Here is a 24,922-nt window from a genome sequence, read left to right on the forward strand (position 1 = left end):
GGTCTTCCCCGTTCCCCATCGGATCCTCCCTGGACGTGTGTCTGCTCCATGTGGCTTCACCCACCCTCCCACTCATTCTCTCCTTTTGTAGGTATGTTTTACATTTTGTTTTGCGTCCTCGTTATTGTAATGTTTTTGTTTTGGTGTTATGTTCTTTCATTCGTATCTCATTGCCTTTATGGTAAACCCTACTGCTCCGATTCCCTCTCTCTTATTTATCTTTATCCTCTTCTCAACCCTTGCTCTGTCTCTTTCCTCTGTCCCTCTCTTTAATCAGAAGATCTCTTTTGTGCCATACATTTTTTCCATTTCTTACGGATTTTGTACTGCATTGACTTTTTGCTTTCCAACTGCATTTTGTTTTACCTATGAGTGCTTATGTCTTTGAAACTAGTTACTTGGAACGTTAGGGGTTTACATTCTCCTATCAAACGGCAAAGGATCTTAACCCATCTGGCCAAATTAAATGCGGACATTGTCTTTTTGCAAGAGACTCATCTCTCCGCTGATGAATCGTTAAAGCTGAAAAGGGGCTGGGTGGGGGGGGGTCTTTTTCTCTCCTGGGGATGGTAAACGGAATGGTGTCATGATTCTTTGCCGTAAATCTCTTTCGTTTACATTATTGTCCCAGAATTCAGATGTTAATGGACGGTGGTTAAATGTCAAATTATCCTTTAAAGGGGTTCCTATATCTCTGTTCAATGTATACGCCCCAACGTGCGGAGAACCTTCCTTTTGGTCCACCTTAGCAGCTCAGATTGCCCTTGGTTTGGAAGAAAATTTTATTTTTGCTGGTGATTGTAATCAGGTTTTTGACCCCTTTATAGACAGGAACTCCAAAGTCCCTTATATCCCCAATAAACCCCAGAAATCATTTGTGCGAGTTATCTCCCAACACCAACTCTTCGACGCCTGGTGTCTCTGCAATCCAACCACCAGGGAGTACACCTTTTACTCCCCCTCCCATCACACCCAGTCAAGAATCGACTACATTTTTGTTTCTCACTCCATCTCACAAACCCTTACGCAAGCAGAAATTGGCCCTATCCTGCTATCAGATCATGCCCCTGTGTCAATTGTATTCGAAATTCTCCCTCGAGCCACAGGTCCTAAGAGGTGGCGCTTTAACAACATCCTCCTTCTGGACCCGAAATTCACCGCTGCTTTTACTACTTTTTTTGAAGAGTTTTTTGAGTTTAATACTGACCAATCCATGCCCTTCTCCACCATTTGGGATGCTTTCAAGGCCTCAGCGAGAGATTTCGTGATTGGCTTTGTTGCAAAGAGGCGGAAACTTTCCCGCAAATTTACTGCTGACCTTTTACGGGACATCAAGACACTGGAACACTCCTTTTACACCTCGCACTCGAGCCAATCCCTCACGGCTCTCATCAACGCCAAATTAGCATTTAACAAAAAGTCTACGGAGGATGCTTCTTTGTACTTATTAAAGTCCAGTGCTAAATTTTATGGGGGCAAAAACAAGGCGGGAAAGATTCTGGCTAACTATCTGAAAGTTAAACAGAACAGACTCAATATTGAGTCTATTTATGATGAATGCCTGGACCTAAAATTTAAAGATTCGGATATTCTGACCGAATTCTCCCTATTTTATAAATCCCTATATGCCTCCGAATCGCAGCCCTCTGAGGACTCTCTCTCCCAGTTTTTTTCAACACTTCAGACTCCTCCCTGCCATCAGTCGGATCTCACTCTCCTGGAATCCGATCTAACGCACCAAGAATTGTCAGCGGCACTTCAGCTGCTCAAGAAAGATAAGGCGCCGGGGCCGGATGGCTTTACAGTAGAGTTCTTCCAACACTTTTCTAAGCTTTTATTACCCAAGTTGCACTCCCTCATAGCCTCTTTTAACACACTGGGGCGTTCTTCAGGCACCTTTTCGGAAGCACACATATGTTTGATACCGAAGGAAGGGAAAGACCATAGACACTGCAAAAATTATAGGCCTATTTCTCTGGTCAATATAGATTATAAGATCTTCTCAAAAGCCCTAGCCATACGTCTTGACTCCTACTTGCCTGACTTACTAGAAGCGGAACAGTCGGGCTTTGTTAAAGGCAGATTTATCACGGACAATACGAGACTTCTCTTTGACGTCTTGACCAAATCCTCGTCCTTGAAGCACCCCCTAGCGGCAATAGCGCTCGACGCCGAGAAGGCGTTTGATCGAGTCGAATGGAAGTACTTGTTTCATACTCTTCGTTGGTTCGGCTTTGGTCCCAAGTTTGTGTCCCTGATCTCTCTCCTTTATTCCAACCCGCGTGCGGCTATCTGTGCCAATGGTCTGATATCCCCATATTTTGATTTGGGCAGAGGAGTCCGTCAGGGTTGTCCTCTCTCCCCTTTTCTTTTCAATCTAGCTTTGGAGCCCTTTCTCTCTAAGCTTCGCCAAAACCCAAAGTTATTCGGCTTTCAATCAGCGAACATTCACCTTAAATTAGCTGCCTATGCAGATGACATTTTGCTTTTCATGTCCAATCCTAGTGTTTCTGTCCCTGCCTTCTTAACAGATGTACAGGCATATTCTAAAATCTCTGGCTACAAATTGAATAGCGATAAGTGTGAGATTCTCCCCCTGACCAAGTACACTTTTAAAGCGGATTTCAGCGCCTCAAATTTTACGTGGAGCCCCTCCCATATTAAATATTTAGGCATGCACATTACTCCCTCAATATCTGACACAGTAGCGCTATGTCTAAACAAATGCCTACAAAAAATCACTGATTTAACGGCCAGGTGGCATCCACTGTACCTATCGTGGTGGGGTCGGCTAGACACCATAAAGATGATGCTTGCACCCATTGTACTATACACCATATCCAACATTCCAGTTCCCATTCCGGCCAAATTCTTCAAAAAAATCAATTCCGCCCTCTCTTCCTTCTTGTGGATTTCAAAGCGACCTCGTATGTCATTAGCTAAGTTGATTCGCCCAAAAGCTGAGGGAGGAGTTAACTTTCCTGATTTTCAGGTTTATCAAAAAGCTTTCCTTCTACGACAAGCCTCACTTTGGTTGCTTGACCCCTCGGAGAATTGCCCCCTATGGCTTAGAATAGAGCGTCTTTACCTCTCTCCTTTCTCCTTCCCTGAATACCTCTCATTTTCACGTAAACCGCAGGCGGTATCCTCTCCTATAATCAAACTGACTTCCAAGCTCCTGTTGTCCTCTCCTCCTTCGTCTCCAGATTCGATCGACCACTTCCTAAGTTCAACAATCTGGCATAATAATGACTTGACTATTCGCGGCAAACCATTCTTTTGGAAAACCTGGCGTCGAAAGGGTTTAATATGGGTGCACCAGCTTTTCTCAGACTCAGAGTTTATGTCCTTTCACCTGCTTAAACAACGTTTTGACTTGCCTGCCTCATTCGCGCATAAATATCCTTTGCTTAAATCGGCTGTGATGGATAGGTTTGATCACCTATCTGCTTTGCCTCAGGTCCCCGCTTCTCAGACTTCTCCCTCACAATTCTCTTCCCTACTTAAGTCTAAACCCTCGGCTTCTAGCATATATAAACATCTGCAAGGAGCAAGTGCCCCTAGACAGAAATCTAAGGTGGAGGAAGCTTGGGAGCGCGATTTTCAACTTTCATGGCCACTTTCTCTTTGGAATAAGATCTGGCTCAAGCTGCGCAAATCCTCCAGGGCAGCAAACCTCACGCAAACGTTATTTTTTGTGTATAATCGTATTCTACTTACACCGAGTGCTTTGAGCAAGAGATTCGCATCTACTCCAGACACGTGCTGGTCATGCTCGTCCCCAAACGCTGACATATTTCATGCGCTGTTTTTATGCCCACTCGTGCAGAGCTTTTGGGAGCGAGTTTGGTCCCAAATAAATTTGATTTTTGACACTGCATTCCCTTTTTCTACCCCTCATATTTTCTTGGGAAGTCTCGCACCATGCTGGGAGAATGTCCCAGGTAAAACTAAAATTGTTGATCTGTTGTTAGCAGCTGCGTTTCAGCAGATCACGGTTAACTGGAAGGACTCCACAAAAATTTCCTATAAGGCGTGGTGGTATGTAATCTGCCATAATCACAGACTGGACACCTCTTTTGTATATCCCGTGAAATTGGCAACGAAATGCCTAGAACTGTGGTCCCCTGTTACATTGTTTCTCGACAAGTGTGCCAAAAAATCCTCTCAGATAAAGCCGTCCCAACCTGAGGTCTTGAAGCCCCCATGAACCCCTTACACGTTCCCAGATTTACTTCCAAATTTCCAATACTGTTTTGGTTCATTTTCTATGCATTACTAGCACATCTTCTACTCATAAGTTTGTCTTTTATTTTTTCATGCAGTATAAGTCGATTATAATGTGATGGCATGAAATTGTCGTTTTCTTTTTGCTCTTTGTCAATGAATTACCTTGATATGTACTTATTGTTATTGCCTGTAATATGGATACCTTTATTTGTCTCAATAAAATTTTTCTTTCAAACTTAAAAAAAGTGGTCTAACGCTACCTTGATAATAGGGAGCTGACCCTATCGCCACCACAACGTCACAAAAAGTGACGTTGTGGTCGTGTTAGGGGCTTGATAATATGCCCCTAAGTAAATAGTTGATGACAGATCCAAGTAGGTGGGTTGAATGGTCATCTTCATGTTGCAGACAGGGATTCAAAATACTTGTGGGTTGAAGAAAAGTTGCCTCAGTGATGGTTTTCCTCAGTAATCTGTGATTGAGGTAGTTCTGTTTTCTTTAATAATGGTAACGTTTAGCGAAGTGGGGGGATAAGGTAAATCTACCTAAGATGAACGCTGTTGCATTCTGCAAGTTACCAAAATTCGATAGATGGGTATAAAAAATCGGAAATATTCTTGCCTAGTTTTTTAATATTAAAGAATTCTAGAAGGGATTTCTGATGGCCCTTTTGGTTGTCGAAACAGCTAGATCCCATTCTGTGCTTGTGTTTGTTTTGTTTCTTTCTGGGAAACCGTCAGCAGAGACAATACTATAGTGGTGTGCACCATAGATGGTTAACTGATGCAAAACACAATGCTCAGCCACGCTGGCAACTCATTTCATAGTGGGTGAACAAGTACTCTATTCTACTAGTGATTTACTATTGGCAATTAAATAAGGATACAAAAAAAGGCTAAGATAAATGTTTTTTTTTGCCAGCAGTTAGGAACTCAGACGGCAAGTCATCTTCAATGACTGCACACAAGATATAGGATCAAAATACAACCTTCAATGCTTGAGAACATTCATTTCACCAACTGGTCATCATTTTTCAGTCAATATTCAGTCATGGAAATTGTTGAGAGCTGATTCTGCAAAACGTAAGTTTTTTTAACAGTTGTTCAAACTATATGGAAAAGTGAGTTTTGTTTGTTGTTAGTTATTGAGGGTGTTATTGTATCAAACCTGGGAGGTTCTAGCATGTTATAAAGGACCAACTTAACATTAACTTTTCTGATTGAAGAAAGAACAATGAAAGTGTTGAAGTCTGACGCAATTAAATATGTTGTAAAATTATTCTGCACTAATATCTATTCACGACGTTCATATCATAATGTAAATATAACGCAAGTGGTTGACTTCCAAATATATCTCCATGAAATGCCTTCAAGTACCACATTCTAGAGAAGTGGAACAATCCTTGGCAGTGCTTAATTTGTAAAAGAGAGATTTGTGATGCATGAATCTCTACTCAGAAGCCCGCAGCCGGTGCAATTGAACGTCCGCATGCCGAGTACCAAGACTGGTAGCCTTAAATCCAGCTCATGCCGCTTTAATCCACTACCAGTCCCTCCCTTTCCCTTTATCTCACGCCTGCAGGTTCCTACTTTGTCCGTTTGTGATGGTTTTGTCATCTTTCTCTTCCTCCGTCTTTTCGACCCTTGTGTTTTTCAATCTCTGCTTGGGAAAGCTCTAATGTAGAAAATACATGCCATTCCCCATAAATAAGTGCTGGTGGCCCCCACCTGCAGCACCCAGCTCAAATTAGGCACTGACTCTTTTGACATAAATGCATAAAGACCTCACTAAATAACATAGAGATGCTTGTTTTGACAAATGAGACTTGTTATGGAGCAATTTGTAGTGATTGCATTATGGCTTCCGCCAAACATCCCTAAATCCCATGTTCTGATAATATAACAATTTATGACAATTGGTGGTGTCAGAAAAAAAGCACCCTTTGGTTTCCCATAAGCCTACATATTTGAAACTGGACCTTTATAGTGCCTCATATAGTCCATTTGAAGATTTTAACATGTACCACATACAGTGAAATTGGAGGTGAATGCACAATATTATCTTGATCCAGGGAGTACATAGATATTTTTGTGAAGCTATAATATGTGCAATCTTTTCTTTATATCTATAGTGGTATTTCTTTCTATATGTCCTCCGAACCCTAATGATATGAGTAACCCCAAATATATAAGTTGGGAACTATTTTTTTGTCTTCGAGTTTTTGGGAAATAAATATAGATTCACATGATAATGATATTGAGATGGAAGTGTATCTTTATTGACTTCTCTGTATATGGAACTATGCAGTCCAATTGGAAGCACAGATTCAGAGACAATGCAAAACCAAATGCTGCAAATTGCTATTCACAAAGTACTCTTTAAGATAGTTTCTAATCATTGGGAAGAACCCCAAACACGGGCAACTGACAACCACGCATGCAGTGAACGTTCTTGAACTAGAGATTCAAAGAGGGTATCACAGACAAACCTGGAAGCAAAGCCAGAATCAATTAACCAACAGTGTGACATGGAATTTTAGAAAAAGAGAGACTTCCTCTAACACTGCTTCAGATATTAGGAATAGCAAAACTTCTGCTCACTCGCAAGATGATCAAATTCAGTTGGCTTTAAAGTGAGCATGCACTCCAAATTCTGCTGGTGCAAACCCTGAAGCTGTCAGAATACTTTTATGCATGAGAACTGCTGCACTACCGATAGGATGGAAACTTTAAGTATAGCCATTGAATACGCCAAGACTACATTGAACATTCACAAAAAGAGAGAGGATTTTTTTGCATACAAACTGTGATACTTAATACATATTATTTATGCATAAGGAATACTCCTTAGTGGAGGAAACATCATAAATAAAGTGCATGCTGCAGAGGTAATGGTTGTCTTAATCTCCAGTGGAACTCTGGGGATGGGTGACTCAGGAAATGGTCATCTTACCAGGACTACTGGATGAGAGGTTTCAAAGCATAGGCACTACTGTTCACTCCATATGTTACTCTGCATGCTGCTTACCATATTGAGTTGGCAAAACTACAAATTCAATATATCTGATTTGAAATTTTGTTAGGACTTTAGACTTTTAATTTTACTTATGTTTTGTCTCCATCTATTGACATTGTAAACATTTTACTGACTAATTAGTCTCATCACATACTGTAGTAAGAGCATTAGCTGACCAACTGACTCTATGAATATGGTGGTAAGGTATGACTGACTACTTATGATCAGTTATTTGTTTAGCAGTACATTACCACTAAAGAGTGGGGAATCAGATTTATAAAAATCACATCTGAGGATTCCACTAAGAGTCTGTCATCACATGGATGGAAGCTATGGTCATACAGTCGAGCATGGGCATGAAAGCATGCAGACATATAACCGGGTAGGAATACATCCTGCTATTGGCTCCTGCTTAGATGCACCCACTTCTCCCAATGTGGTATGTCAGATTCCATATTTATGTTGTGTTAATCATAAAAATATACATTGCACCATCTTACTTATCTGGTCCAACACAGTTTAAATACATTCTTGTTATTATATAAGTATGGAGATTCATGTAATATCATGAAGATTGCTGATGCATCTCTGCACAAATTTGTTTTTTAAGTCCATCTGTTTGACTATTCACCTCTTTCCCTGCCTTTGGTCCTCAAGCCCTGAAACTATGTATCCCATTCTTTGTTGCTGCGACAAGTCATACAAAGCAATAAGTGATATCCAATGTTAGGAAATGAATAAGTAATAAATAACACTCTTTCTGGATGAAATTCCTGTAAGTGACAATACATCTCCAAAACAGCGCCATGCAAATTGTGATGGTGAGCAACTTTACCTTTTGAACAAATAGTCTTGATGTCAAACGTGCCACAGACCTCACTGTGAACATGCTATCGCTTAGCTTCCCACAGATAATTAGTTGACAAACACACACAGATGAATACATATTTGAAACCTCAAACATAGTAGTACAGATGTTAACTTATCTGTACTATATCTTCATAAGTGTGACCCATTTTACTTGCACACTGATTGCCCGCAATTCTGATGACATCCCCACAGATCTTACAAAGACCTCAAAAATAACCCTATTGAAGTAACTGTGTCATTATACAGCAAAGATAAAATTGTATAACTTTACTCACTTCAATTCAAAAGACTTTATTCAGTGTGTTAAAAAAACAACCAAAAAATCAATCACAATAAAACGATCACATAATTAAAATAAAGTTAAAATAAAAACAGCAGCAAGGACAATTCCTTATAATCAAAGATGTCTCTACCAGAAGTACATGCTTAAAATTACTAAAAAGCTGCCAACCAGTCTCCATAGGGTTCATTACAGCATCAGAAAATAATACTTTTACTTATATTAATAGCTTTCAAGATAACAAGTGCAACATTAAGGCATACTCTATGGTCATTCAACTCAAGCAAATATTTTAAAGCAACAACATGTGATCTAATATCTTGTGTAAGCAAGAGTAATTTTAAATATTTAACACCTACAATTGGAGTAAATAACACAGAACAGCATAAGGTGCATGGTGCTTTGTTTGCTCTGGCCATCACAAGGACATTGAATCATGTCAGGTGGGCAAGTTTTGATATGGGGAAAGGCAAATAGATGTTGGACTATCCCTAATCTAAATAGGGAGGAACAACTGGCATTTGAGGAAACTATTTTCCTTGGTCTGAAGAACCAAAGAAAAGATGCTAGGGGGTGGCCAGTCATGCAAAATGGCTCTCTAGCATGTTTGGATTGCGTTACTATTCAGTAATAGCGGTCAAACACTAAAACTATTGTCAACACAATTGACATCATTGATGGATAGGAAAACATCCGCTTGCCTAGCCCCCTGATTTAAAAATTTAATTCTGCCTATGTTGCCATGTGTCTTGTCAATCAATATCCTGCAGGTCACTCAGTACTTGAAACCTAATAGAGACCACCAAAGGCTGACTTAATGACTGTTCTGAATCATGGTTAATGAATGTGTTTTCTACCCCCTTCCTTTGAGACTGGAGGTTCCATAAGTGCCAATAAAAAAAACCCTGGGGTTGCAGTGATATAGCTGATTCCGTTAGTAGTGGGGGTCTTGCCTTTATTAAAACCTCCCATGCGCAGCTTGGGTTCCTAACATTGATTATAATATGGTCACCTTTGGATTGTTTCCCTGTAGGGCCAACCCAACTCACTCTTCTAGTTAGCAAGGTTTTTTGGGCACCACTTACTGACAATTGGCAGTTCCATGGAGCCAGTGTACCACTCTATTTTCTAGCGACTCATGGGTTTCCATCTGATCTGCCCTCAAAGGTGGAACATTAGTTAAAACTGCCACATATGGGCAACATTCTGGTGGTAATGTGATGGCAACGTGAGCACTCATAGTGTTTCCACCCATATCCCTTGCTATATTCTGATTTGCAGACAGGGACAACGGGTGGGTAATATTGCTTTGTATTGAGTAGGTATTATTCGCAGTAAATTGCAGCGGCATATGTCCTATGTGAGCCATTGAGGCAGGTAGGTACCCACCACCATTGTTGTGTAACTCAGCCCCAGTACCAGCCTCCCGTGTTCCCTCTAGGTGTGATCTAGTAACCCCTATATTGGGACCTGGCACACTCGATATTGAAATTACTTGTGTAATTGTGTCAAGTGTGTTCCCCCTCAGCTGCTCTTTGGGTACATCATGATAATGGATTTTAATTTTATCTACTTCAGTAATCAAGATCTCTAGCTTTTCTCTAATGGGTATTAACAAATCCTCCATTTTAGATGTTATTCCAGCTATTAGTGGCACCCAAAAATAAACTGCAGGAGGGCTCAGCTGGATAGGAGTTACAGACGGATGGGCACATGACCCCCAATCTTCGTAGGAGTCTTCTTGTACTTCCTTTTCCTCTTAGGTGACGGGGGACAAACAGATGAAACACAATTCTTGGCAGTTCCAGCTCTTGATTAGATGGAATTATCGAGCCTTCTAGAACACCAGGGCTATGAGGTTCTCCTAACTGAGACTCAGAAGCTGTTATCACAATGTCATTAGTCATAGATGACCCAGATATTCCAACCCATCCTGTCCCTGCTCCTAAAGATAGCCGACGTTCCGCAATGTCTAATTCTTTAGAAATTACACTCATCGCCCACACTAGAAGGAATTTATTGGTGCAGTGTCTAGAGCTGAGGGGCATTGGTAGCTTTGCGCTTACCCATATAACCACAAAATTATTCTCAATACATATGAGTAATCAGATCAGGAAAAAGTCAATAACCTTTAAACCATAAAACAGGCACAACAGCGGTAGGGTTTGTGCCGCATTAAAACCTTCTCTAACAATAGCAATACTATAATATCAGTGGAACTACCCCTGGGGGGGGGAAAGTTTTCAAGAAAGTCTTCGTTGCTAGCCCAGTGGAGCAAACCTTCATATAGCAGAAATGATCTCCTTGAGGAACAATAAAAGGACAGTACCTTCTGCTTCCATTAAACACCAGACATTAGGAGGGGCCAGCCCAGCCTCTTCTGGGCAATGACAGGCAAGAACGGGCCCGTCCTTGGCCTGGGATTTGCCCAGGCGCAGCCAAAACCATGAGGGTCGAGGCAGCCTTTTGAGCACGTTGGTGGTGCCTCCCCCTTCACAGCAACAGCAAAGAACCCTGGAACAGCGAGTCCCACCAGGGCAGGCGGCAACAAACAGCAGGGCATCCCTTTGCTCGAACAACCTTCCATAGTTACTAAACAACCTCTTACTTAGTATATCAAATGCCCTATACATAATTTCTTCTGTTAAAGCCTTCAAATCCATTCAAGGCATAAAAGCACCTAATTTATTTGATGAAGATAACACTGAACTGAAATTCACACCCATAATCCAGAACACCAATTGAACAGGACAAAGATGAAAAAAGCACAAAATACACTGCAGGATACCTATTTGACATACTTAATTTACGGATAAGTCCATAGTAAATTGGTATACCAAATACCCATGGCCTGTAAATTAAAGGTCACTAGTGGTCCTGCAGCACTCATTGTGCCCCCCACTTAAGTAGCCCCTTAAAACATGTCTCAGATTTCCCAATTTAACGTGGCAAAATAATCCCTGTGCTAAGCCTTGAACTCCTCTTTTTTACATACAGGTCACCCCTAAAATAGGCACTTCACAGTCCATAGGGCAGGATGCATCGTATTTAACAGGAGTGGACACACACATTTAAGTTTAACATATGCTGACAGTGAAAAACTATTACATTTGTTTCTCACTACTGTGAGGCCTACCTCTCCTGTAGGGTAACATCAGCTTACTGAACTACATTTAATCAGTGCTAACTTTTGATTATGAGCAAGTAGTCCTTTCATGTTTGCTGTCTAAGAAATTTACATTTAAATCCATTTTTATGATAAATTAATATTTTAAGTGACAATTTGGAAATGCCGCTTTTAGCAAGTTCTCATATTTCTGCCCTTTGTAGTACTTGCATCTTATTCCTGGGCCACCTGATAGGGTGTAGTCAGCAGTTGGACTTTGTGTATTCCTCCCAGACAGCCACACAGTTCGTGTGCCTGTATCGACCATCACAGGCAGGATGGGGGGGGCGGAAGGACTCTCAGAGGAGTGCCTGTTGCTGTGCCTGATGTGTACTTCAGAAGACTACTTTGTTGCACCTGGAAGGACTGCTCTGAAGCCTGGCTCGAATCCACAGAGTCCTGTCTTGCTTTGTGAGCCCTGTTCCACTTCTTGAACCCAGGACTACTAGAGTGACTTTAAGGGCTAGTAGGCTGGCCTCTTGATCAGAGCGTCAGGAACAGAAAAGGCTTCAACCATCTTAAAACCACACCTCCTGGATCCAGCCTGAGTGAGACCTGACCCTCCAAGTGATGGTCCCTCATTCCTGGAGACTTGGAAGTAGTGCTGAAGGTGCACAGATAGCCGAAATCCAAAACTTGTAATTAAAAAAGTTTAGCTAAAAGTGCTCTGAGAACTGAGAGGAGACCAAAACCAATCTGTTTGTCTATCTGCCCAAGTTGCATCATGGGTGGCCTAACATTGCTGGAGCTCCTGCTCCATTTTTTTCCGAAGCAGCTGATCCTTTTCAGCTGTCCTTTGCTGAAGGGGCATCTTTCTTCGTGGAATCCTCCTCCGCTACCACCTTCAGCAACATCCCCCAGGAGATTTTCAACTTCCATAAAAGAGACTACATCCACATGTGGAAAGCTTTACCGACTCTTTGTCCTGCAGCTCCCTGATGATGACGCCTCCTCCTTGAAAATACACCTGTAGCCTTGGCCCACTGAACTTAACCTTCTCAAGCAGTGATGGTGCTCCATTAGGGTGGAGGATCCCTACCACCACCAGCACATAAAACGATAATAAAGTAGGCTTTCAACCTGTTTTATTTTAATCCCGGGTTTCCCACCTCCAGCACTCTGACAAGTCTGGGGGCTGGGTCCAGGGGATGACACTTCTGGTGGGGGAGTGGTGGGCACTCCCTACACTGCGCATGAGGTGTTTGGCCGGCCGTCTCAGGCCGGCTAAACTCCTCATGCACAGTGAAACACTCTCCAGCCCCAGCAATGCATCTGAGGCTCCAAGTCTGCCTGGGAGCACAAGTTGCCGACGCTCAGGCCAATCCTGAAGCTGCTCTCATGCGAGAGCAGCTTCAGGATTGGCTGCAAGGCTGGCTGGGAGCCTGTGACCAGCCCCAGAGCCAGAAGCAGGAAGAGCAGATGAGCTGGAGACGGTGGCAGCAGCGTTACAGTAAGTTTATTTATTTTGTTTTATCCAAACCCTCCCCACCTCACTCCTCTGGCCTGGCCCTCCCCCCCACTTAGGCAGTGGATGGGCCACAACAATTCTCAAAAATGTTCTGCTGAAATTCCTATAAAGTCTGAAGGAAAGCGCCGATCGGCCCCAATCCACTTCTTGAATCTGACCCGCGCTTTATCACCACAGTTTTTTACTTTGTCCTGGCGTCAGACGACAAGCTGTCTGTTGCTGGCACGCTGAAATTTAGGCACTAGTTTTTAGCTTAAACTTTAAAAAATCATAACTTTGGTTATACTGATTGGATTTTTGATGGTTTGGTGCCAAATAATTTATCAAAATTTTATTTAGGGTTAAGCACAGGTTAATGTAGTGAATTTTGTGGTTCACCCTGGCAGGGATTGTGGCTGTTGCTTGAGCAGGGCTAACCCCCCACTCAACCAACAACTTAATTTCTCACATCTAGTCATAGTTTTGATTCATCATAAAGCAGCATAGAGAGTTAATGTGCCTGGTGAAAAATACGACATGTAACAGGCAGATGACAGATTTGTATTTTAGGTAGATCACTCATTGGGTTACCTTTTTAATCACAGAGATCATTTTACTAACTGCAGTTCATAAGTTTCAGTCCTTATAATATAGCACAGTTAAGTATAATATGGCACCAAAGAGGTGCATGCAAACTTCTAGGCTTAGGTTTAGAACCTTATTTTTTTCTGCAATGTTTTATTGTTGTGAAGTTGCTAAAAATTGTTCCTTTGTTAGCAATTATTTGTTGTTAGCATAAACAACCCCAACTATTGTATTTGGTTTTAAATCCTGAGTTTGTGTTTATCCAGATCAAGCACTCTTAACATGACTATTTGCAAAGCGCATGTTCACCCATAGGCATCTTGGTACTGAATAACGGATGTTTTTTGTTACCCAACTCAACGGTACTCAGTTTATCAACCTCAGATGGATGAAAGGCTGAGTGGACCCAGCAGCATTTGAACCTGTGACTATGAGGTTGAACACAGGTCCTTGCAGTGGATGCATTAGCACACTGTGCCACCAGACTAAGCATACAATGCCTACAAGTATGAATGGCATGTGGCTCCTACCCCTTGTAGCCCTCTTTGTCTTATGTAACATTTCCCATGAATTAATTTTTACATCTGTATGAATCATTGTCTCTATATAATATGTGTGTGTGTGATGCAAAGTTCTAAACTCCTAAATTGTGGTGAGTAGCATTATAGAAGAAGTTAAATAAATGTGAGAGAGGGGTTATGGAGAGATGAGAGGAACTCTTGGAGGTTGGTAGTGAGGAAATACATAGAGAAAGAGGTCATTTGGTAGTCAACTTAAAGTGTTACATTCACCTATGGAGCTGGCCTTAGTTATAAGTTTTAAAGAAATCCTCCATTCTCTCTCATTAGACACTAGACACATGATAAATGCCTTTTTCTGATCTGGAACTATTCCTGACCTTCTAAAGCATGCTATCATCACTGCATTCTTGAAAAAATAAATCCAATACACAATTCTGGCTATGTGTAGGGACATCTCGGGGGATATGGCAAGGATGGCGACTGAGTAAGCACCTCCAGCCTGAAAAAAGAAAATCTTGTCGATATTATGGTACGAGAATTGAACAGTGGTGCTCGAGAGCACCCCTTCAAGCTGTGATAGCATGTGCTATGTGCTAGAGGTAGATGGAGAGGCTACAGAGTGAAGGACAATTGGAGGTATATGTGAAGAGCTAAGCACAGTAGACCATGGTGTACTGAGGTGCTGAGGCAGCCGAAAATGCTGTTTTCTGGGGAGAGCGTTGCTGCTTCAAGTTATAAGGCAGGCCTCATGGAAGTACAATGACCCTGGATGTCAGTTATGGAAATCACGTCTCTGCCTTTATGCTCATGGGTGCTCACACTGCCCTGAAGGCCCAGTGATCTTTGCTGGGTGTGCCGCTGAGCAAGGCTAGTGAACCTGGCAGGGGGAATAGTCATTCAGCACTCCTCTCCCCTGATGTTTGGATTATGAAGGGGCTGGGAAGACACCGTTGCCATAGTCAGCATTGACTAGGGTGGTTGAGGTGCATGGAGGGGCCCTAGGACTTTAAATATAATGGCCCAAAAGGAGCTAAATATATAGGTGGATAGGAAAAGAGGCTGTGGGTGTAAGTGAGGAAATGAATCCTCTTATTGACGGACCTTCATATCAATAGAGTGGACTGAGAAGGGCATCAATGTATGGCAGGGAGGACCTGGGGAGCAGGTGACGTTAGAGGCGAAGTCGAGTAGAGTCTCTGTGTGATATTCCCATGCATTTCTTGTGGGGTCTTGTGAGGAGAATCAGATGATGGATTGTTACCACACTTAAGTGAAGTCAGACAGTTTAGTACAAATAACCCAGAAGTGGGGTGCAGCACGAATGGTCTGGCCAATGATGAACCCTCTGTTGAACTGAATATGCATTCAGTGAAGACGTCCTGATTGTGGGAATAAAACACAATAGTGAAATTTTCAAATTATAACATATAAAACCTAGGTGGGCAAGTGGGAGCACTGCAGTGGCACCCACCAGAAACAGAGACGAAGAGGAACCTTTTCACCATATGGAAAAGACACTTGAGGAACACAAAAATAAGTTTGACAAGATCCTATAGGATATCCTGGACACTAATTGCACTTTACAGCCTACATTGATGTGATGACAATTGAAGTATGGCTATTGCATGCTGACCATAAGAAGTAGACAGCTAGGGTTGTGACTAATGAGTCACTCCTACTGACATTGAGATCTACAGATGCGGAGATTCAGATTCACATTAAAACCCACAGTGATGAAACAACAATTATTTGTTAGCAGGGTCGCTTGCTGCACTGCATGAATCTTTGATAAATATGTCCCTTGGATATTTTTGTTCCTGTCCGAGACTTTGTCATGGCAAGAAACATCATGAGTAGCCCCAAGAAGGACAGATTGGAACCAGACGCTGGTTGAACTATCTAACACAACAGAGAGATAGTGCAAGTAGTGGACTATGTTCCCCTTCAGAATTCACCAGTGAAGGCAAACCAAAGGCTGAATAAGATGCATCACATACATCTGGAGACATTGACCCCAGAAACTTTGACTCTGCAGTCTGTGGTCCTGAACTGACTCCTATGAAAGCCATTGTTATTATATAGACTTCCACACAAATATAGTAAAATGTAGTTAAGCATATGCTGCAGTTGACTGCAACCGTTGAGGTTTGTATTCTGGTTTGGCTGCTCAGGGGCAGGGTGGGAAACTTATAGAGCATGAGACAGAGCTGAGGTATTGTATTATCATGGACCTTTTGGTGGTACCTGGCCTCCAATTTCCGCAATAAACTTCTTTCATATTCAATTTAGTCTTAGTTTCACACAATTGCAGGGTAATTGTTGTTACTCTAGCCAGGTAACAGATGTTGAGATTACAAGAATTTTCAGGTCCAAGCTGTGGTGGTATGGTAAAAAAATTATAGAGCAGCTAGAGGAGTGGGATGCAGGTGATCAAGTTGTTACTTGGGCATAACTTATGCACTGCAAGAGAATAGCTGATACGCGCAGAGGTACTACTGACAGGTACAATATATTATTATAGAATATGTCATAATATTCTGGGAATATTTATACCCATAAAGGGAAACAGAATTTATGCATATTTGAAATTTAGCAACACTCATATAATGTACCTCCAAGAAACCCATTTAACAGCCCTTGAACTGAGCAAGCTAGTCAAATGATGGCGAGGTCAAATAATAGTGACAAATTCTTCAGAGTATTCCAAGTGAGGGTTTACATGGATTGCTCGGTGTCATTTGTAGTGAATTACACCCAAATCAACCCAAGCTGTCATTATGTGATGGCCATCGTTGGCGGCCCTGTATGTCCAAACTACTATTCATGCGGTACTCCTGAACATTCTCACTTCGACTCAGATATGCAACATGCAAGCCCCTTGAATTTGCAGGGTGAAGAATTCAGGTGTATGTAGAACAATTATTTGGGCAGATTGTGTTCACCAGTGCCAGAGGTGCAATCCCTAAAAGCAATGCAGCAGTTTGAGCTATGGGTTGGGAAAAAACAATTGAAACATATACGGAGTGTTATACAGCCAGGTGCAATGGAGTATTTCTTTAATGTATTGATTTACCAGCTGCATTCTAGACTGGATTTATTCATATTTAATGCTGGTGTGAGGGGCAAGATAAATACTTAACATTTAGGGCACATCATGTCAATTCATAATCCCCTTTAAATGTCAATGCCATGGAGCCAGACACAGGGACAGAGGGATTGAGTTCTGTGCAGCTCATTAGGCAACTTTGGCACCCTGACTCTTATCAGTAGATGAGACCACAAAAAGAAAATGTGACGCTGCTGTCCTCAATGAGGGAGGAATTAATAGTGGCTCTTCCTGAATATGGAAGAAACCCATTGAAGGTAGGTTCCTACCACCCACTTTCTTAACTAAATATAAATTGTAAGATTTTAATAAAGATAATGGTCATTTGGTTGTTACCAAAAGTGAAAAGTATAATAAACCTGGATCAAAAGGATTCATACCGGGAGGGATACCTTTCTTAAGTTAAGGCCTCTGTTTTGTGTTCTGGAATGGGCAAACAGGGAGAATTCCATTCACGTGGCAGCCTCACAGTATATTTAGAATGCTTTCAACACTATATGGCGGCCCTATATTATGGAGGTGCTTCAGAGTATGGGCCCGGAGCGGAATTTTTAGTGTGGGTACAAATATTACATACAGAGCCACAAATAGAGTGTGTACAGGGTTTGTGATACTGGAGCAGTCACATATCGGCAGGGATATGAGGCAAGGTGCCCGCTGTCACTGATTATTTTTGCACTGGCCATGGACCCCTTAGCATGACTCTTGAGATTGAAAGGACCAGATTGGCAAATAGATATATGTGGTAGTTGGTACATTGGATCTTTGTATGCTCATTGTGCACTCATTAATCTACATGAGAGTGGAGACATCGCAACAACACTGGTGTTCCTATTGAAACAGTTTAGGGATTTTAGGTCTGAAATTAAACTGGGCTAAATCGACAGACAAACAGCACAGGCTAGTGCCTAACTCAAGGCTGGTTTAGAAATTCGGCACTTTCAAATATCTTGGCGTAAACATTTACAACACTCATGTGGACTTTGTTGAATAGTGGTTACTGCAATACATCAGTCAGTGGCTTTCTGGATCTCACTACCACTTTCACTAGTGGGTCAGGTGGTAGTGGCTAAAATGTTCATTCTATCTGTATTGTTAAACATTTTGCAGCATAACCAATGATGGTAAAAAAAAAAGCATTCTTCAAGAATTTGCAGAGCATTCTTACTCTTTTGAGGCAGAGTAATGGAAGATGAAGAGTGGCCCTGCTTAGGGTGCAACATCTCTGGCTGAAGGTGATTTGTTGTTCCCAAATTATGAGCTATACATGTGGCAGCCTAATTGCAATGGCAAATTAGCTTGTTAAGTGATATGCCAAAGCTGAAAACAGCGTATTTTCTATCTGAACGATGTGCGGCACAATTCTGGAGTGGTTAATGGGTGAAGATCCTGGATAAGGGTAAATAAAAAAGCTTATGAGCATGGCAAGATATTCTTGGAATGCATACATACCAGTGAGGACCTTGCCTTGTCACATACACATCTGATCTACTACTGTGGTCATTGCCGGAGTTTGCCATATTGACTGCTTCACACAATATACACGAATGGATGGATGTTGATTTGGTTCCCTGGGGTGACATGTTTGAACACAGCTTCATTTGACAACCTATGGGAGGTCTATGACTTGGGGCCATGGCAATTTTTAATATATACTGGTATCGTAAGAATCTTATTTCAGGCATAGAGAGCAAAACAAATCACTTACATGTCTGCTGGGGTGGATGCCATGGGTGAATAGAATCAAACACAAGCTTACGTTTATAGATCTGGCTCTTGTATTGCTAAAGAGATGTATTGCTATGTCTTGAAAGCCACATCTGCCTCTGTACTGAGTCATAGAATGGGTGATTTAAACAGATGAGTATATGCCGAAGTAGGAACGCCAAGTTACGAAGCATGAAAGTACGATGTTGCTTCATATATGACATAGGATGTCTTTATCACACAAATTGAGGTCAAGTTGGATTGGAGGCCTCCGTAATGTAAACAAGTAACAATTTTTACGCAATATGCATTAGAGTGTATCAATGGTATGGATCTTGCACCCATGTGTTGTTTCAAGGCCTGAGTACATATGAATGCACAGGTATAGAAAATATTGCTAGCTTAGATTCTGCCCACCCCTTCCCCACAATAGTAGACAATATTTCATAACATAGCATGCAGTAAGTTGTTACTGCATGTTTCACCATACAAGAGTGTTACGTTCAATGAAAAATAGTAGACACACTCTTTAGGGGATACATTTGGTACAGAACACTATCCACTCACACTTGGAATCTGGACCCTGATACTACACTCACTCAAGCCATGAGTCCGACCAAATGTCGGGCCTCTTTGTTGTTTTGTACTTAAAGCTCCAAGATGCTTATTGTTCTCTAAAAGGGTATGTTGACATCCAATTTATCAATTGAAATGAAATGTTGTCAAATATATGCAATGAAGATGTATGCTAAGTAATGTCTCGAAAAGCTCAAGAAAGAAAGAACTGCTGGGAATAAAGGAACAGGTCCATATCTAACCTCTAATTACTCTGCATGATCCTTCAAGGAGGTGGGTAGCCAGCTCAAAGAGATTGTGGTGCTAAACCATCACCTTCATGACCATCAGTCTGGATTTAAACCCTTGAGGTGCACAAATTGTCACTGGCATAAAGGAGCAAATTCTACACTGAATAAATGAACACAAGGAAATAGAACTCATACTCCTTGATGTATCTGCCACCTATGACACTGTTGACCACATAATTCTGCAGAAGTGGTAGGAAGAATATTCAGGAATAGAAGGCCGTTTTCTATTTTGTATCCAATATTATCTCTTCAACCACAGTAAAAATGTCAGGATCAGAACAACTGTTCCGATCTTGTTCAATACCTATGTACAGCATCTTGAGCAGACATGGAAATCAATTTCCAGCTTGTAAATTACCCAAACAACTCTATTCACATCACATTCTGCTTGGACAACATTCTCCAAAAAATCAAGGGGAGCTTTCTTTGCATGAATGAAGTAAAGACTAGAAATTCATATGGGAAAAGGGAGCATGATTTGCTATCTTTCAATTAGCTCCCAGGCTCTGCCCCCCACCTTTCAATTGCACCTTCAACAGGCAGCAAGAGCTTCGAACTGGGGATAGTCTTCTTAAGAACTCTCATTCATTCCACAAGTTAATGTAGTCATCAAAGGGAACTCAGTGGTTACTACCAAACCAAATCCTGCAGGTACTCCAAACTAACCATCAGGTGGAACTAACTAGCACCCTCATTAAATTCTGCCTGGACAACTGCCACTGAACTAACACAGGAGCACCCAAATCAATCTTTACTAGACTACTTAGGCTACAAACTGCCAGGATGCTAAGCAGCCGAAGCTGACCTTTGAACCTAAGCGCTCCACGCGACATGCGGACTCGGAGCCGGAAACTCAGACGGAGGGTCAACGTGATCCCACTGCGGAGGATCATGGTGAGGATTTGCGGACACTTATGTTGTAGATGCGATTGAGTCTCCGCAACATTGACACTAAACTGGATACCCTAACCTCCCAATTAGACTATGTGAAATCACAGGTGGCAACCCATGAGATGCGTTTGGATACACTGGACAATTGTCATACGGAGTTTCATGACTTCCAAGTTGAAACGAAGGAACAGTTGCTGCATATGGACAAACTGCTCGGCGTTATCAGAGCTAAGAATCACGATTTGGAAGCACGATCAAGACGCAATAACCTTCGCGTTACCGGTATTCCGGAGATGACTACAATATCTAAAATGGAAACCTATATCACCGACCTGTTACACAAGTTATTTGATCCACACCTGTCTGCGGTGTTTGTGGTGGAAAGGGCGCACAGGTCGCTGGGGCAGAAACCTCCTGTTGGGGCACCGCCTCGGCCTATTATTGTGAAGCTTCTGGACTATCAAGATCGGGACCTCGTCCTACGATTGGCTAGAGAAAAGAGCAGCATCACGCATAAAGGCAATAATATCTCATTCTACCCAGATTTTACTCCAGCTGTCCAGGCAGCGAGACGAGAATTTCTCCCGGCAAAGCGTGTTCTTCTACAGGCGCAGATCCCATACTCTCTCCTATACCCCGCTAAACTGAAAGTATCTTTTGAAGGAACTGCCCACATATTTACTGATGCCAAATCGGCTTTGAAGTTTGCTAAACATATCGGAGGCAAGAAAACAAAAGGGCCTCGAGAGGGAGCGGGAGCATCAGGAGGCCAGCTGAGTGACAATGACTAACATGGGTATCGTATTGTGGATATATGGGACCTGACAAATTGTTAGACTGGGTGCTGGAATATAGGCGATTTATGTATGCATTTGAATTTCTCCAGACTTGCCTTTACGTTGTCTCTCATTGTTTTCAGTAAATGTGTCTTTGGGCGGTACACATCCCCCGCAGGTTTTCCGGCCACACTGTCCAATACAGGGTAGTGGCCGGCATAGCTAGGCCCCCATGGCAATGTTCCCTTGCTTGCTGCACATTGTTCTGGGTTTCATAGTTGTGATGGGTACTCTACAACCTAGTTGGGGGGTTGGAGTGGGTGGGATGTGGAGGAGAGGGACTGTTCTATTGTTCAATGCCAGTGCCAATACAATAAGATGTGTGTCTAGTGTCATCTGCGTATGTAATGGGTCTTGTTGATCTGTTGATTTCCATTTATGTATTATAGCGGCATATGCATAAAGCTGATAAAACGTTGAATTGTTTGACCTGGAATGTTCGGGGGCTAAATGATAATAGGAAGTCAAGGCTGGTACATGCCTACTTAGCACGCCACAATGTGGATGTCTGCCTGCTGCAGGAAACACACTTAAATACCACACCATCCAGCGATTGCGTCATAATAGATGGGGGCATACTTATTCGGCTATGTATTCCAACTATGCCCGTGGTGTGGCGATACTGATCAGACGGGGGTTGGACTGGAGGGAGGGGTCGGTCCAAGGGGATCCGGAGGGTCGATATGTCTTGGTTCAGGGACTGGTATGTGGTATTTCTGTGGTTATTGTGGCTGTGTATGGTCCTAACATTGAATCCCCCGCTTTTTTACATAAGATCTGGGCATAGGTTAGGGCTACTGGTTGCAATACGATACTCTGGGGGGAAGACTTCAATGCTGTCCTGAATGACACAATGGATAGGAAGGGGGTCGCTCGAACACTGAACCCGATGGCCAGCACTGCCCTACAGGAAATAATAGCTGATGGCGGACTAATTGACATTTGGCGAGGCAGACATGAGGCGCTGAGGGAGGGTACCTGCATCTCGGCCCACCGCAACGCTTGGTCCCGCCTAGATTATTGGCTAGTGTCGCGAGACGTAGCCCTGTGGACTGTAGATGTGGAGCATATGCCCCGTTATCTATCTGACCACCCTCCCTGCTTGTTGAAACTGCTGATCCCGGGCTTTCCATGCCCGGCATTCGCATGGCGCCTCCCGCCTCATGCTCTACTTGATGATGCTTTCAGGGAGGAGATTAGGAAGGATATCACTGACTATTTTGAACTCAATGCTGGGTCGGTAGCCACCGAGACATCCCTATGGGAAGCATTTAAAGTTGTAATTAGGGGCCAGTGTATTGCCCGTCAGGCCGGAGTGTTAAGGGCGATGAGAAGCACCCTCGCATCTCTTGAGGCCAATATAAAAGAACTCTAACACAATTTCTTTTATACGGGCGAGCAGGACATAGCTGGACTGGTGAAAGCCAAGCTATTGGACTATGCTGAAGAGGCGCAGCGTGAGGTAAAATTCTTGGGTAAATATGCGGAGGCTAGAAGGTATGGCGAGGGGGGGAGACCGGGAAAGGCATTAGCAGGTATGCTGAAAGCACCAAGATCTGTGACATATATACATGAACTGCGCACAACATCTGGCGTCCAGGTTAGAGGGCAAGGAGATATCCTGGGTGCCTTTTCTGATTTCTACTGTAAACTATATACAGCTACTCAGGGAACGTGCCCGGGAGGGTTGGAATCTTTTCTGGATTCGATTGTGCTGGTATGGTTTAATAACACACACAGGGAATACATGGATCTCCCGATCAGTCCGGCAGATGTGGCACAGGTTATAAAGAGCTTGCCACCCGACAAGGCCCCGGGACCGGATGGCCTAACCACGGCCTTTTATAAGGCATACACTGAGGAGCTGGCCCCTAGACTGTTAGCCATATATGAAGAGGCTTTGAAAACGGGCGTATTGCTAAAACCAGATAAACCGGCAGAAGACTTAGACTCCTACAGGCCCCTTTCGTTGATAAATGTAGATGTGAAGATCCTTGCCAAATTAATTGCAAACCGGGTGCAGCCAATGTTGCCTATGATAGCGCTCCCCGATCAGTCGGGATTTATCCCAGGGAGATCCACCTCACACAATCTACGCACGATCTTCTCAGCCCTGTATTACTTACACCCAGATGTTCAGGCGGCAGTGGTGTTTTTGGATGCCACTAAGGCCTTCGATACTCTTGAGTGGCCCTATTTATTTGCTATATTGGGCAGGATGGGCTTTAGCTCACTCCTCATTAAAAAAATGTGCTTGTTATACACCATGCCAAGTGCCCGGGTGAGGGTGAATGGCCTGGTTTCGGAACCCTTCCCCATTTTACGGGGTACGAGGCAGGGTTGCCCCCTCTCCCCGCTATTGTTTGCCATAGCTATGGACCCTCTGGCTGCCAGAGTTAGACAGCATCACACGGTTCAGTTCTAGAAATCTTCTAATATCACTGTACGCGGACGATGTGACCCTCTATCTTATAAACCCGGAAGAAAATCTAAACCCTGTATTACGTGAATTTGAAGGTCTTGCTGGCATCTCTGTCAATTGGTCCAAGTCAGTAATTTTCCCCCTGACAGATAACACCTCAAGGGTATCCTCTGAATACCCCCTGAGATGGGAGGCAGATGAGATCAAATATCTGGGGATATGGATAAGTCGAGATCTTCAAGAAATCTGGAACCTTAACTATGGGAGAGCGATAATGTGGCTGGGAGAAGAGGTAAAGATATGGGCGAAACTACCCTTGTCACTCACAGGGAGGATAGTGGTGGCTAAAATGATTATATTACCCAAATTCCTTTACCTGTTCGCAAACATACCGATTCCGCGCACATCACATTTTTTTACCACCTTGAGATCATATCTGGTTGAACTAGCATGAGCAGGCGGACAAGCGAGGCCTGGGCGCCCCAGACATGCGGCTATATGCACTTTGCGCTCAAGCCCAATTTTTGCACTTTTGGACCCACCCAACTCCCTTTCAACCACATGTGGCAGTGGAACGGGATGCTGTTGCACCAATTCCACTAAAAGTAGCAATATGTGCCAAAGCGAAACGCCCTAGAGGGGATGTGGATACTGCTGGAACACTACGATGGGTGTGGGAGGAATTGCGTAAGAGGGCGGGAGTCCCGTTGCTCTATGCCCCCTCGCTTTCCTTGGTGCATAACCCGATGCTGCCGTGTATTGAAGATGGCGTTGACAAACCCCTAGTGAAGAAAATGCACCTTCATACATTCGCTGATCTCTTCCCCGACAACGCGTTCATGCCCCCCCCGGTGGCAGAGGAGGGCCGCACTGTGCCCTTCTCTGAATTGTTTTTGTATCACAAATTACGGGCAGCATGCTGCGCACTCAGTGGGCACTTCCCAGCGGCCCCTCCGACATTCACTGCTTTGGAGGGCTTG

At 43.0% G+C, this 24,922-nt stretch overlaps 1 protein-coding gene across 1 annotated transcript in view; it reads left to right on the forward strand.

Annotated features, from left to right (window-relative positions):
- Window positions 1-24,922, forward strand: part of DAB1 (DAB adaptor protein 1) — a 3,595,579-nt gene that overhangs the window by 1,721,930 nt on the left and 1,848,727 nt on the right. The window contains exon 5 of the mRNA XM_085602501.1: window positions 5,155-5,312. The gene's annotated coding sequence lies outside the window, so the exon portion shown is untranslated. The remainder of the gene's footprint in view (window positions 1-5,154; window positions 5,313-24,922) is intronic.

Source organism: Triturus cristatus, chromosome 4_2, assembly GCF_964204655.1.
Source record: "Triturus cristatus chromosome 4_2, aTriCri1.1, whole genome shotgun sequence".
In the NCBI taxonomy this organism is placed as follows: Eukaryota; Metazoa; Chordata; class Amphibia; order Caudata; family Salamandridae; genus Triturus; species Triturus cristatus.